This window comes from Carassius gibelio, chromosome A12 (assembly GCF_023724105.1).
Source record: "Carassius gibelio isolate Cgi1373 ecotype wild population from Czech Republic chromosome A12, carGib1.2-hapl.c, whole genome shotgun sequence".
NCBI lineage: Eukaryota > Metazoa > Chordata > Actinopteri > Cypriniformes > Cyprinidae > Carassius > Carassius gibelio.
Window position 1 is genome coordinate 651491 of NC_068382.1, and position 15570 is coordinate 667060.

At 43.1% G+C, this 15570-nt stretch overlaps 2 protein-coding genes across 3 annotated transcripts in view; one reads left to right on the top strand and one right to left on the bottom strand.

The window, feature by feature from the left end:
- plxdc1 (plexin domain containing 1) overlaps positions 1-15570 on the bottom strand; it is a 314569-nt gene that overhangs the window by 266366 nt on the left and 32633 nt on the right. The window lies entirely within an intron of this gene.
- The window catches only part of LOC128024890 (uncharacterized), an 85588-nt gene continuing 80663 nt past the window's right edge, over positions 10646-15570 (top strand). Inside the window, exon 1 of the mRNA XM_052610768.1 lies at positions 10646-11078. The gene's annotated coding sequence lies outside the window, so the exon portion shown is untranslated. The remainder of the gene's footprint in view (positions 11079-15570) is intronic.

Sequence of the window (15570 nt, forward strand, 5' to 3'; positions counted from 1 at the left end):
TGAGATCAGTAAAAATAACTGTAATATGAATATTGAGTACTCCTACCCTGAGATCAGTAAAAATAACAGTAATATGAATATTGAGTACTCCTACCCTGAGAGCAGTACGTTACACTAAACATAACAGTAATATGAATATTGAGTACTCATGCCCTGAGAGCAGCAAGTTACACTAAACATAACAGTAATATGAATATTGAGTACTCGTGCCCTGAGAGCAGCACATAGATCAGTAAAAATCACAGTAATATGAATATTGAGTACTCCTACCCTGAGAGCAGCACGTTACACTAAACATAACAGTAATATGAATATTGAGTACTCGTGCCCTGAGAGCAGCACATATTTTAGTCAAATAATAGTAATATGAATATTGAGTACTTCTGCCCTGAGAGCAGTGCATATATTAGTAAAATAACAGTAATATAAATGTTGAGTACTTCTGCTCTGAGAGCAGCACATAATACACTAAAAATAACAGTAACATGAATATTGATTACTTGTGCCCTGAGAGCAGCACATATTTTAGTAAAATAATAGTAATATGAATATTGAGTACTTCTGCCCTGAGAGCAGCACATAGTTTAGTAAAAAAATAGTAATATGAATATTCAGTACTTCTGCCCTGAGAGCAGCACATAATACACTAAAAATAACAGTAATATGAATATTGAATACTCCTGTCCTGAAGGCAGCACATAGTTTAGTAAAATAATAGTAATATGAATATTGAGTACTTCTGCCCTGAGAGCAGCACATAGTTTAGTAAAATAATAGTAATATGAATATTGAGTACTCCTGCCCTGAGAGCAGCGCATAATACACTAAAAATAACAGTAATATGAATATTGGTTACTCCTGCACTGGGAGCAGCTCATAGTTCAGTAAAAATAACAGTAATATGAATATAGAGTACTTCTGCCCCAGAGCAGCTAATAATACACAAAAAATAACAGTAGTATTAATATAGAGTACTCCTACACGGAGAGCAGCTCAAGGAACAGTAAAAAAAACTGTAATATGAATATTGAGTACTCCTGCCCTGAGAGCAGCGCATCGTTTATTAAAATAACAGTAATATAAATACTGGAGATATGAATGAGTACTTTTTCGCTCATTTCGGTTTCACAGACAGTGTGGAAGCATAGGAAAAGCATGTTTTACTCCAGTTACCTCATAACCAGCTTTGCTGCAATCAACTGATGAAGCTGTCAAGTGAAAATGCATGATTATTTGTTCTGTGTATCTTTGTTCGCTAATTATCTTTTAAAATGTTAGAGATTTTCTTTTTTTTCATTAGAATACGTGGTAAATTAACTTACCTTGCAACAAATGCCTCCCAAGAAGTGTCAGTAACGTATCTGTCTGAAGTATTCCTTCCACATGTTCAAATTTCCTGACTCCGCCTTTGCTTCAAATTAATTGGTTGAATCTGTAAACCAATCACTTGCCCTCAGAACATGTTTGAGTAAGTAAAACTCCTATCTGTGAATGGCAGAGGTAAGCATCAGCTTCCCCTTTTGTTTTTGGATTAACATCTTTATAGCCTAAACTTTAGAGGATTTGATTTGGAGAGAAACCACTGTAATAACTGTTTTTAGAATTTTTGTCAACATTTTGCTTTAAACGCTTTTGCATTTTTTTGGAAGTAGTAGGGCTAATAAAATGCGCCGTGAGACACGACTTAAGTTTTTTTTAAGCTGTTTGGCTGTGACTAAGGGTTAGATCTCTATTTTTCCTTTTCTTTTTATTACTGTATTATTATTATTAGTATTATTATTAGGCTAATTATAGGCAAATAATTTTGTTTTAAAAAATAACGTTATTAACCGGTATTTCTTCCACCCGAACTGGAAACAGAAATGATAAAATATTGATTCTGCTCGGAGCGAACCGATTGATTGTTTTTTTTTTTTTTTTCATTTTCAAGCCCTGATGGTAGGAAGCACTAGGCAGACAGAAAAAAAATTAAGTGTAACATACAGCTCCAAATTTTTCTTAAATCAGCATCTCTACATGTATGGCTTTCCATTCCTGTTGAATTCCGACACAAAGAAACCTCATTCTGCTTAATAAAGTACTGCTTAGGTGATCACCAAAACCAAATCTTATTTAATGAGGAAAAGTATAAAAACCACTGTCACTATCCTCTTGCAATAGGTCCAGGATGGCAAAAACAGTGCTAGTAGTACCTCAAACGCAATAGGAATCAAATAATAACTATTGATCGTGCCAAAAGAGTAATTCCTTGCATACCATCAATTAAAATCACCGCCATCAACATTCAACCTATTGGCAAAGGTATCACTCATCAAACCATCCATATTACAGTCAAGATTGCTCTGTTCCATTCAGAAACCCTCTCATTTTATGGTACAACTACACCCCAGCATTCAGTAATACTAGGAAATCCTTGGCTAACCATCCACGACCCACAGATTTCTTGGGGTTCCAGGGATCTTACCAAATGGTCACCGTATTGTATCATTGCCTGCAAGGTAAAACACAACTTCAATGTCTAACCACGAGTATTGAAAGTCCAGAAAATAACGAACCAGTTAATATTCCCACAGAGTACATTGAATTCAAGGAAGTCTTTAGCAAAGCTAAAGCTGCTATGTTACCTCCACACCGCCCTTGGGACTGTGCCATAGACTTATTACCTAACACTACACCTCCTAAAAGCAAGGTATACCCATTAACTATACCTGAAATGCATGCCATGGAACAGTACATTGAAGAGGCTCTGGATTTGGGTTTTATCCGCCCATTCACATCACCAGCATCATCTGGATTTTTCTTTGTGGGAAAACAAGGATGGAGGCCTCCGACTCTCACTGAATATTTCAGGACATTCGAAATCACCACGTTATCGGCTACATTGATGACATTATAATATATTTAAAGACATGTAAACAATACATCCAACATGTGAAAGATGTTCTGTCTTGTTTACTGGCAAACCATTTATATGTAAAGGCAGAGAAATGTGAATTTCATGTCTCAAATACCACTTTTCTATGCTACAAGATCAGTCATCATGGAGTGGAGATGGACACAAAGAAGGTTGAGGCAGTTACAGAGTGGCCACGTCCAGGAATTACTTAGATTCTTAGGATTTGCTAACTTTTACAGGAGATTCATCAGAAGCTGCAGTACTATTGCAGCACCACTCACCGCTTTGCTTTAAGGCAGTGGTTTTCAACCTGTGGTCCGCGGTGGTATTGCAGGTGGGCCGCCAATAATTTTCTGTTCATTTCCAGTCCATTCTAGGGCTGTGCGATTAAAAGAAAACGTCCTAAAATCACGATTTGAGCATGCGCATATGCCTAACTCCAGGTTCACACACTGTCTGTGATGCGCCTTTTTTCTGAGCCAATGTTGACGGATCAGAGCGTTCTCACTGCGGTAAAAGGCTAGAAATAAAAACGTGCGAAAATAATTCATGTCTAACACATGAGCTTAGAGTGAATTTGTTAGTGAACAGGATGCAGTTTAAGTGAGAGGAGACACGTTTTAAGTGTGCACACTCTCTCCTCGCAAAGCAGCGTGTATCTGAGCAAGCACGACCGGTTTTGTGACAGAGCAAAGGAAATCTGCTGCGAACAGAGAGATTCGCACTCGTGCATTATTTTAATGTGCTTTCGCGTTATATTTATGCGCTCTCACTGCTGACCGCATACACATACTGTATACACACTGCAAACACCTGAGGCACCGCTACAATTAATGAGCTCTATGAACAATGCATGGCAAAAAAGAAAAAAAAGTCCCTGTATACAGGATTTTTTTTTTTTTTGCCACAAGTCTATAAATTTTTTTACATCTTCACTATAGTGATAATTTTGACTTATGTCTGTTCTAGAGATGTTACAACTTTTTGATAAAGCTCTGATTGGTTTTCTTTTGGAAATATATGTTTCAAATTAATCCTGAATGCATTTATGACTGTAAAAGCACAATTGCAAAATTGATCAAAAAAATCGCGATAGTTTTTTTTTTTTTGTCCATATCACACAGCCCTAGTTTATTCAATAAATATAGTTTAAAATCTAGCTTCTGAGTACTAAGTTATTAACCCAACAATAGCGGGGTCAGTTAATTTTTTTGAAGTGGGCCGCGCAAACATATGTGTTTGGTTGTGTGGGCCACGAGTTGAAAAAGGTTGGGAACCACTGCTTTAAGGAAAACCAAGGAAACTATTGTGGACACCGCTTGCCCAGACAGCATTTGATACTCTGAGGAACAGCTTTACCACTGTTCCAATTCTGAAACACCCAAACCCTGACCTACCATTCATAGTGGAAGTAGACGCTTCTGATGTCGGCATCGGAGCAGTTCTATCCCAGAGACAAGGAAACCCTGGTAATGTTTTTCCATGTGCTTTCTTTTCCAGAAATCTAACCACAGCAGAGAAAAACTATGATATAGGAAACAAAGAACTACTTTCCATCAAGGAAGTGCTGTCAGAGTGGAGACACTGGTTGGAGGGACCACATCATCCATTTCAGGTGATTACAGATCACAGAAATTTGGAGTATATCAAGAGTGCTAAACGTTTGAACCCAAGACAGGCTCGGTGGTCATTATTCTTCACCAGATTTCAATTCACAGTCCATTCACAGTCCATTCACACCATTCACAGAATGGTAAAGCCGTCACGAAGATATGAGTCAGAGGAAACTTCTTGCTGCCAAGGAGTAATTCTTACTTCATCAGTCATTGTGGCACCTATCCGTTGGGATATAATAGAGGAAATTCAAAGAAAACAACTAACAGAACCCACACCATCAGGATACCCCCCCTAACAGTCAATACATTCCAGGATCTCTTCATCAGAGCATCATGCAATGGGTCCATACATACTCGAGCTCTGGAAATCCTGGCATTCAGCTGATAGAGAAACTGGTGCGTAATTCATTTTGGTGGCTTGAATTAACTAATGATGTCTCTAAGTATGTCAAATCTTGCAGTGTGTGTGCTAAGTCAAAGACACCACGAAAGCTTCCAGCTGGTCTCTTGGAAACCTTGCCTATCCCTCAGCGGCACCTGGTCTCATCTGACGGTGGATTTCGTCACTGATCTACCCAACTCCAACGGGTGCACCACAGTAGTAGTTATTGTTGATAGATTTTCTAAGGCCTGTCGTCTAGTCCCACTAAAAGGATTAACATCAGGTTATCATCCTCAAGCTAATGGACAGATGGAGGGAGTAAAAAAAGAACTTGGGTGTTATCTTAGATCCTACTGTAGTCAAGAACAAGAACGTTTGAATGTACTCCTACTCTGGACATAATTTGCAAGAAACTCACTTACTCGCTCATCTACAGGACTCACCCCCTTCAAGTGTGTTTTAGGATATCAACCCCGCCAAGTTCCCTTGGTCGGGTGAACCTTCCGAAGTTCCGCCGGTTGATGACTGGGTCAGAAGAAGTGAAAGGGTCTGGGACAGCGCTCATGTGAGGCTACAGAAGGCAATCAGAGCCCAGAAAATCCAAGCAGATCGCAGGAGATGTCCCCATCCAAACCATCAACCGGGTCAGAGAGTATGATTATCAACTTGAGATCTACGGTTGTGGCTACCCAGCAAAAAACTCAGTCCATGGTATGTAGGCCCATTTGTATAATAAAACAAATTAATCCAGTAACATACAGGTTAGATCTTCAAGCTTTTTACCCGGTTGAAACCTGCTCACTCTGCTCCTGGTCCTGCCACCTAGGAGATGTTATATCAACCTTTTGTCTGTATTTTGACCACGATTATCTGCCTTATCCCTGTGTGTGACTATATCTACAATAAACATCTCTGCAAATGGTTTCGAATACTCAACCGAGTATCAGTCTACATTACAGTCAAACAGGATAATAGTTAAAATAAAAATGCAAGAAGACAATAACAAGCAGTAATTTTTCCACCTAAAGTCAGTTGAGTTGAGTTAAATTTGAGACAAAAAGAGGCAATTCAATCTTACAACCTTCTTGTCAAGCATAACACAATAAAGGTAAAATAACTTACCGTAATTCTTCAAATAAAAGCCGGGGCCTTTATTTAATTAAAATGCAGAAGGTAACAGGCTTTTATTTGAAGCAGGCTTTTATTAGAGGCAGGCCTTTATTTCTAATTCAATCTGTTTGATAAACAATTGTTTTAAATAACCCGTTTTAAATTAAAAGCGATAGCGTTCCAGTGGACAGAGATCATAACATTAGCACAGAATCAGTTCAGAATCAATCACTAAAAGAATCAGTTCGGTTCAGACACGCTCTGTGTGTCAGTTTGCTTCACGCTGAATCATGCATGCAGTATCATCAGCCTCTCGGTTCCCGAATCGGATGCTTCTCGGTTCAGTGTGGGCTGTTCACATATCGCGCCTAAAAATCGCTTGCAGTAGCTCTGCTACTAAGTTTATTTAAAAATGGATATCCATATACAGCTATGATCAGTGTTTTCTTCATCTTGGCTGAGCGTTCAATGTTGTTACGGGAAAGGATGAAGGTTACTGTTTAGTTCTTGTCACATGACCTGCGGTGCGTTAGAGGCATTCTGAAAAGTTGAGATGTTTTTAACTCGATGCGGTGCGGACCCGCCTGGAAAAAATCGTGTGCGGATCGCGACCGTGTCGCTTCCATTATGTGAATGGCCCCTAAGTTACTGGTGATCTGAAAACCGATGCAACCGGTTCTTGACTCGAGAACGAGAAACGCTTAAGCATTGGGCATTTACGTTCGTTATCTGGCTCAGCTGCACAAATTTTCCCCCAACCTTTATTTAAGACCGGCCTTTATTTGTCCGTGTTGACCACGCTCCCGGCCACTATAAGAGGTCCGGCGTTTATTTGACTAACGGTTTTTATTTGAGGAATTATGGTATTTCCATTGTGGTCCTTGCTTTAAAAAGAGAGAAGAAACCCTATTCTAAAATCCATTCACTCCTGTAAAATAACAAACAGATCAACAATTCCTTATACATTTAAAGACATCCTATCTAAAAACAGTCTCTTCAACCCTCACAATATGTTAATACCTTAATATCTAAAGGCAGCATATTCCAATCTTTTGCGCCCGGATATTTAAGCGACCTTTGATCATACAGTGTCCTTTATCTACATAAATTAATTTCCTTAATGCTCTGTCTGGTAAAATGACCATGTCTTACATTAACCCGAAAAAAAATAAGAATTAAAATATAATGGAGCCCTATCATTAATGATTTTATGTAATATTTTAATTTCCGTAATATTTTCTTTCAATTGGTAACCAACCAAGCTGTCGAAAGTGTGTATTATCCACATACACTGCTAAAAGAGTGTAATCCTAAAACTAATCTTATCAATTTATTCTGTGATTTTTGTAACTTTATCATCCAAGTTCTGGATAAATCAGTCATCCCAGATCAATCTGAATCAGTCAGTTCATTGAGTATTCAGTGATGTCAGTTCTCTTCCAATAGTGTCTGTGCAATTAATCAAGTGCCCCCAACTAAGCAAACCAAAGGAGACAGAAGCAAGGAACCAAAACTCCATCAGTGACAGAAATGAAAAAAAAAACCTTGGGAGAAACTAGGCTCAGTTGGGGGGCCTGTTCTCCTCAGAATAGACAAAACCAGCATGGCGTGGTTTAATTCCACACTATGGTATAGGTGCAGAGGATTTGTCTGGTTCCTTGTCTGGTACAAGCGGTGATGAGTTCTTTGCAGGGGATCTGTCTCCAGGGCGCATCTAAGTTGACTTGGTCTCCACTTACATTAAGGGCTGTATAGGTTGTCTCTAGGTTCTGATCCACCATCTGATCTTGATATTGACTGGATCTGGATGGCTACAGTGACCATCTGTTCTGGATACCGACTATATCTGTATGGCTACAGTGACCTCGAAATAAGAATGAAACAGACTAATATTAGCGTAGATGCCATTCTTTTTACGAAGTTGCAAGTACAGAGGGTGTTATGGGAAGTGTTCCCGGTTCTGATTGATCAGATTAATGCAGCCTAACAATTCTTCAACACAGTGGTTCCCAAACCTGGTACCAGAGGCACCACAACACTGCTCGTTTTGCATGTATACTTAATCAGACACCCCTGATTCAGGGTCATCGGCTCATTCGTAGAGATCTGAAATGTGTGTGTCAGCGAAAGAACATATGCAAATTGTGCAGTGTTGGGGTGCCTCAAGGGCCACTGTTTGGAGCCACTGCTTTAACGGATTTGAATTATAGAAATGTGATAGTGTGTTATTGTGTGTATATGCCAGGTTAAAGAGATGGGTCTTTAATCTAGATTTAAACTGACAGAGTGTGTCTGCCTCACAAACAATGCCAGGTAGATTTTTCCAGAGTTTGGCCGCCCTAATGTTCTGGGTATTAAACTCAGTGAGAGTTAACTTCAACACTATCCTGATGTTTATATAATTCTCAGTCAATCAGATTGAATTGGCCAAATCCGACTAAAATTTTGATCGCATTGTAAGAGGTGGTTTATTCCTTTTGTAATCCAAGCGAGAGGACATGTAAACACTTGATCGGATTGAAAATGATGCACTGAACGAGCTGCTCTTCCTGGTAAATTAAGTGTCATAAATAAGTGTTCTGTCATTATAAAACTCCCCTTTCACTCAGCATATGTGAAGTGGAACAGGACCACGTCCCACCAATCCTTGTTTAAGACTCTCATCAACAGACAACTAGTTTTGGGTGCAGGAAGTGACACTTTTTTTTTAAGTAACGTTAAGTAGCACAACAGTTCATGTGTTGGTCGTCGCCTAATTAGAACCCGAAGTAGATAAATATCACGTGTGCTTTATAAAGCAGTATGCAACAGCAGCGGGAAACTCTGTATATTCATGCAGTGTGTGCATGTTAAAAGAGTAAATCCGATCAGAAGCTTGTGACATGTAAACACGCATATCAACACGATCACTTTATTCAGCGTTCATGTAAACACTACATTCGGATTCATCAGTCAGAATGAATTCATTCCGATGGAAGCAAAAAGTGTCCATGTAAACGCACCTACTGACTCAGAGTTCAATATTTTACCCTCATGGAGTTCATCCAAAATCTCATATTAGTGTTAATCTAACTCTTTAGAGTAAAATAACACTACCTTATATATAAAGGTGCTGTAAGTGTTTCACTGTACTAAAGCATAAAAATATCATAATATATTTGCAAATATTTAAGAAACATGCTAAGTTAACATAGTTGTTTATCTAAAAAAATAAAAATAAAACAATTTTACAGTCAGTCATTCTCCTCTGAAAATGTGCATTCCATGTCGAAATGTCAGTCTTTGTTTTGGTCTGTATAAACTACTCACTACCAGTTTATCCAATTGTATTCCAGACATTCTATATCATTTTTTGTATTTTTCGGGTTCCGGTAGGGTGCAGCAAAGGGTTAATAAAGAACCCTTTTGGGACATTATTTCAGCTTGGTACCTGGCAGATTATGAAAATAGACACTTTAAGGATTTTAACAAATCAGGTGGCATAAAAAAAGCTGAGGGGTGCGCGTGGACCCCTATTTCCATCTAGACTAAGAAGGGTCTGTCTGCAGACTGCAAGACAGGGGCGTAACTTGACAAAAGAGGCGTAACTTGAAGTTGTTCAAATCACACAGAACCACGCAAGATGTCAAAATGAGAATTTGTCGGGATGTGTTCGAAACGGCATACCCTTTAATTAGGCACTTAATTTCAATAAGTACTAATTTAACAAGTGCTAAAAGAGTACATAATCTACAGCCTAAATGCGTATGTATGAAGTATGTATGCAATTTGTATATCATCATCCGCTATGTTGATCATGTGACCTAATAAGTTAAAACAAGCACAAAAACTTAAAAGATATAAGTGACGGGTTTAATTAATGTATTTGTAAGTATATTGATAATGAAGAACATTGACCATGTTGTAGTCTTGTTGAAGAAACGGCTGCCTTTTTATTTTGTGATTGTAGTATAGCCAATACTGTTGATTTTTATTTATTTATTTATTTTACTCCACTAATGTGATCAAGTGTTATCCTTAGAGCATATTTTTTATATTAGAAAACCCAAAATCGTTTTCTCTTGAATATTTTTTTCAATTATTTTACGTGAAAAACGTTTTTCTTGTGTAGTATCTCATACTATGATGAAAACATGAATTTCTTTATTTACTGTTTTATGGCATTACGATTATTTATTGTTAGATAGAACCGTTTTACCATGATCTTTTATGTAATAAATTGTCAATAACAATAAAAAAGAGGGTCAGGTGCTCAAACACCTCACAGCGACTCTGCAATATCTGAACGTCTCGGTTACGTACGTAACCCTCGTTCCCTGATGGAGGGAACGGAGACGTTATGTCGACCGACAAATGGGGTCTCACTTGGGAGGCCAATCATCTCTGATTTTAAGAGAAAACGCCAATGAAATTGGCAAGTGGATTAACACACCTGAGCCACTCCCCGTGCCAGCAGGTATAAATAGGGCGACAGGTGCATCCACTCATTAGGTTTTACGCTGAGGAGCCGAGAACGTGTCCCGGCAACAGCGAATGGTTCAAGGTTGTGGCATGGGGACATAACGTCTCCGTTCCCTCCATCAGGGAACGAGGGTTAAGTACGTAACCGAGACGTTCCCTATCTGTCGGTCACTACGAGTTATGTCGACCGACAAATGGGGTCCTATGGAAAACGCCATAACCTGAACCTCGTCACAACCCTGAGGCGCTGCAATTGTTGACAAGCCTTGGCGTGCCACAAAAGCTACGCTTAAGGTCGTAACCTTCCCAAAGCCCCAGCGCAAATTCACTGACCTTGGTACCGAAGGGGCCAAAGGGTGAGTACATCGCTGCTGGAGAAGGCCATGCTGCTGTTCCGCCCACATAAGTAAATGGAAGGGATTTCAACCTTCGGTGAAAGATTGCTTCAAATCTTCCCTATTTGTTCTTTCAGCTGGCAAGACAATGGGGAAGCGAGCCTTAGAAAAGGCCGCTACGGAGACCACATCCTACCCGTAGGGAGGTGACATGTGGATATACCGATATGGACTGACCCAGGGGGCAGTACTACATATGGAAGGGGTCTCTGAGGCAGGTCCTACCTTGGAGTAGGGATGGAACGGCTGCCAGAAGAGACTGACAGAACGATCTGTCAAGGGAAGACACGGGTTTGCCAAGAGGGAAACCTTACCGTGGAAGAATACACATATGGGTTTACCCGTAGGGAACCCAGCCATATGGACACCTAGCCCAGTACAGGGGCTGACCGGCTCCGGGCATGCTAACGCCAGTACTGGGCCTGGCGACAGACTGCTCCGCCAAGTCTGACGCTGAGGGTGCTGGAGGACGCTCGACCAGGGTACGCCAACCGGGGAACTCTACTGGGAGAAGAAGGCGCTCACATCCCCGTGTTAGGGGGAATGGCGCAGCAAGCGAGACACCCAGCCAGCCCTTCCCGCCAATTACCTGTTACCCAACACACTGGAAGAAACTGTCTCTACACGGAGGTTGTAAAACCTCGCAAAGGTGTTAGGTGTTGCCCAGCCCGCAGCTCGACAGATGTCTGCCAGAGAGGCGCCGTGCGCCAACGCATAGGAGGAGGCCACACTCCGTGTGGAGTGGGCCCTCACCCCCAGGGGGCACGGCTCGCCTTGGGAATGGTAAGCCAAGGCGATGGCGTCCACTATCCAGTGGGCCAACCTCTGCTTAGAGACAGCCTTCCCCTTCTGCTGACCTCCAAAGCAGACCAGGAGCTGCTCAGAGCTTCTGAAGCTCTGGGTGCGGTCCACGTATATGCGAAGCGCTCTTACGGGACACAGCAACGACAAGGCTGGATCTGCCTCCTCCAGGGGCAGCGCTTGCAGGTTCACCACCTGGTCTCGGAAGGGAGTGGTGGGAACCTTGGGCACGTATCCAGGCCGGGGTCTCAGGACAACGTGAGAGTAGGCCGGCCCGAACACAAGGCACTCTTCACTTACCGAAAATGCTTGGAGGTCCCCGACCCTCTTGATGGAAGTGAGCTCAGGAGCGCTGTCTTGAGAGACAGGAACTTCAGCTCAACCGAATCCAGCGGCTCAAAGGGACCCCTCTGAAGTCCCGCCAGGACAATAGAGAGGTCCCAGGAGGGAATCAGGGGTGTCCTAGGAAGATGTAACCTTCTGGCACCCCTCAGGAACCTAACGATCAGGTCATGCCTCCCCAGGGACCGGCCGTCCACTGCATCGTGATGGGCTGCAATGGCAGCCACATACACCTTCAGGGTGGAGGGTGACAGCCCACGCTCCAGCCTTTCTTGCAGGAAAGAAAGCACGACTCTGACCAGGCATCTCCGGGGGTCTTCTCGGTGAGAAGAACACCAATTCGTGAACAGACTCCACTTCAGAGCATAGGCCTGCCTCGTAGAAGGGGCTCTAGCCTGAGTGATAGTGTCTACCACCGCTGGGGACAGATCACTTAGGTCTGCCGCGTCCCGTCTAGAAGCCACACGTGGAGGTTCCAGAGATCTGGACGCGGGTGCCAAATGGTGCCAAGCCCCTGAGAGAGAAGGTCTCTCCTCAGGGGGACGCGCCAGGGAGGGGCTGTCACGAGGAGCATGAGTTCTGAAAACCAGGTCCGGGTGGGCCAGTAAGGCGCAACCAACAGGACCTGTTCCTCGTCCTCCCTGACCTTGCACAGAGTCTGTGCGAGCAGGCTCACTGGGGGAAACGCATACTTGCGTAAAGCCCGAGGCCAGCTGTGTGCCAGTGCATCTGTGCCCAGGGGGGCCTGGGACAGGGAATAGTACAGCTGGCAGTGGGAGGACTCGTGGGAAGCAAACAGGTCTACCTGGGCTTCCCCGAATCGACTCCAGATCAGCTGGACCGTCTGGGGATGGAGTCGCCATTCCCCGGGGAAAGTGAGCTGTCGTGAGAGCGCGTCGGCTGCACGATTGAGCTCCCCCGGGATGTGGACAGCGCGCAGCGACTTGAGCCACGTCTGACTCCAGAGGAGGAGATGGCGGGCGAGTTGAGACATGCGACGTGATCGTAGACCGCCCTGTCGGTTGATGTACGAAACAGCCGCAGTGTTGTCCGTGCGGACCAACACGTGCTTGTCCAGCACTAGCGGACGAAACCGTCGCAAAGCTAGATGCACTGCCAGCAACTCCAGGCAGTTGATGTGCCAAAGCAGTCGAGGTCCTGTCCAGGACCCTGAAGCTGCCTGCCCATTGCATGTCGCGCCCCAGCCCGAGTTGGAGGCATCTGTTGTGACAACAACGTGCCGGGACACTTGTTCTAAGGGCACGCCGGCCCGTAGAAAAGCAAGGTCCGACCAAGGACTGAATAGGCGGCGACACATCAGTGTGATGGTGACACGATGTGTACCGCGGCGCCATGCCCATCTCGGGACTCGGGAGTGTAACCAGTGCTGAAGTGGTCTCATATGAAGCAACCCGAGCGGCGTGACTGCGGCTGCGGATGCCATATGCCCCAGGAGCCTCTGAAAGTGTTTCAGTGGTACCACTGTCCTGCCTCTGAATGAACTCAGGCAGTTCAGCACTGACTGGGCACGCTCGCTGGTGAGACGTGCCGTCATACTCACCGAGTCTAACTCCATACCGAGATAAGAGATTCTCTGCACAGGGGAGAGCTTGCTCTTCTCCCGGTTGACCTGAAGCCCCAACTGACTGAGGTGCCGAAGCACGAAGTCCCTGTGATCGCACAACTCTTCTCGGGACCGGGCCATAATGAGCCAGTCGTCGAGATAGTTGAGGATCCTGATGCCGGATAACCCATCCCCCGATGCAGCAATCGACATCTGGTCTTCGGGCGGCGCACCGAAAGACACGCTGGGACCGCTGTGAGACGGCCCAGCAGAATCAATCGGCAGCTGCACGGGACAGTCGCTGCGTGAGGAGTGAGAGGTCCGTGGGGCGTGGCCCGGCGGAGAAGCTCTCACTGTGATCCTCAGATCTCCCAGAGCGCCAGCCGGCGGCCCTCTGATCGAGCCAGAGAGACCGGGACGGGTGGCGACAGAGGGGTCTGCTGCACTCCCCTTGAGGAGTGAGAGACGCGATCGCAGCGCTGCCATGTTCATACGCCCACAGTAGACGCATGAATCATCCACGAGCGCAGCCTCAGCGTGTTGGACGCCCAGACACTGCAGACAACGCTCGTGACCGTCAACCGAAGACAGGAAACGACCGCATCCAGAAGGACACGGACGAAACGGCATCTTGAAAAAGACGCGAATCGTCCGTGATTTGCTCTTTTAGAAAACTGTCTCTTTTAGCCGAAGCGCCCAGGGGAATCGCCGTAACCAGGGACACCGCTGTAACGCGCCGTCACACCGACCAGGAACAGCTTCACACAAAACAAAGATGATGGCTTTGTAGCGACTTCTTGTCATCGACTACTCGGCTCCGAAGCAAAAATCTAATGAGTGGATGCACCTGTCGCCCTATTTATACCCGCTGGCACGGGGAGTGGCTCAGGTGTGTTAATCCACTTGCCAATTTCATTGGCGTTTTCTCTTAAAATCAGAGATGATTGGCCTCCCAAGTGAGACCCCATTTGTCGGTCGACATAACTCGTAGTGACCGACAGATAGGGAACAAAGGTTACTTCGATCAGCTGCTCGAAGATCTCACCTTTGGAGAAGACTGTTGATTTGATAATCTAAAAATGTAAGTATTACTACTTGAAAATTAACATTACCCCATAATGAATTGACATTTACATGCAATAATAACGATAAATGCCAACAAATTATATATATATATATATATATAAATATATATATATATATATATATATATATATATATATATATATATATATAATTTTTTATTTTTTACATTTTAGTAAAATAAGCTACGTTTATTTGCTTTTGTGACATAGCTATACATGAATATATACTAGTGAAACAAATGCAGTCGATGTGCATACATCAATTTTCAGTCAAGCAATTAATACATGAATGGATAAAATATTTATATTTTATTTACTGAGAACAAAAAAACATGTCTAAATGATTAAAACAATGTATAAAGGTTAGCATCACAATAAATGCATACATGTACTGTACAAGTCAACAACACATGAAACAAAGCTTCTTTCAAACTTATTGTTCTAACAATCATGTATTTACAGATGGTGAACCCAACATCCTCCTATCATCTGAACACAGCTGATACAGTTCTGCTGCTGCACTTCACAATCTCACTCTTCTCAACGGGGATGTCATTGAGCAACAGGATGAGGAAGACCTTGATGACAGCTCTCTGTACCACACAACCTTGAAACAAGAGCAGAAGAACACGTGCAGGACAATCTGACTGCTGTGTCTGCTTCAAACTTTTGTGTGCCTGCACCCCATGAGCACGACTACCTGAAAAACATTTACACAGAGTTTACGAGTACATGCATTGATTTATTACTTTTGTAGTGGGCTAAACCACTGAAGTTGTTCAAATTTATAAATAAATTATAAATGTATCCAAAGCAACTTACAGTGCATTCATTTTTTTACCAAACATGTTCCCTGGTATTCGAACTGAGGATGAAGACACCACAGCAGCATCTGTCCTGATGAGACGGTAAAGGGCA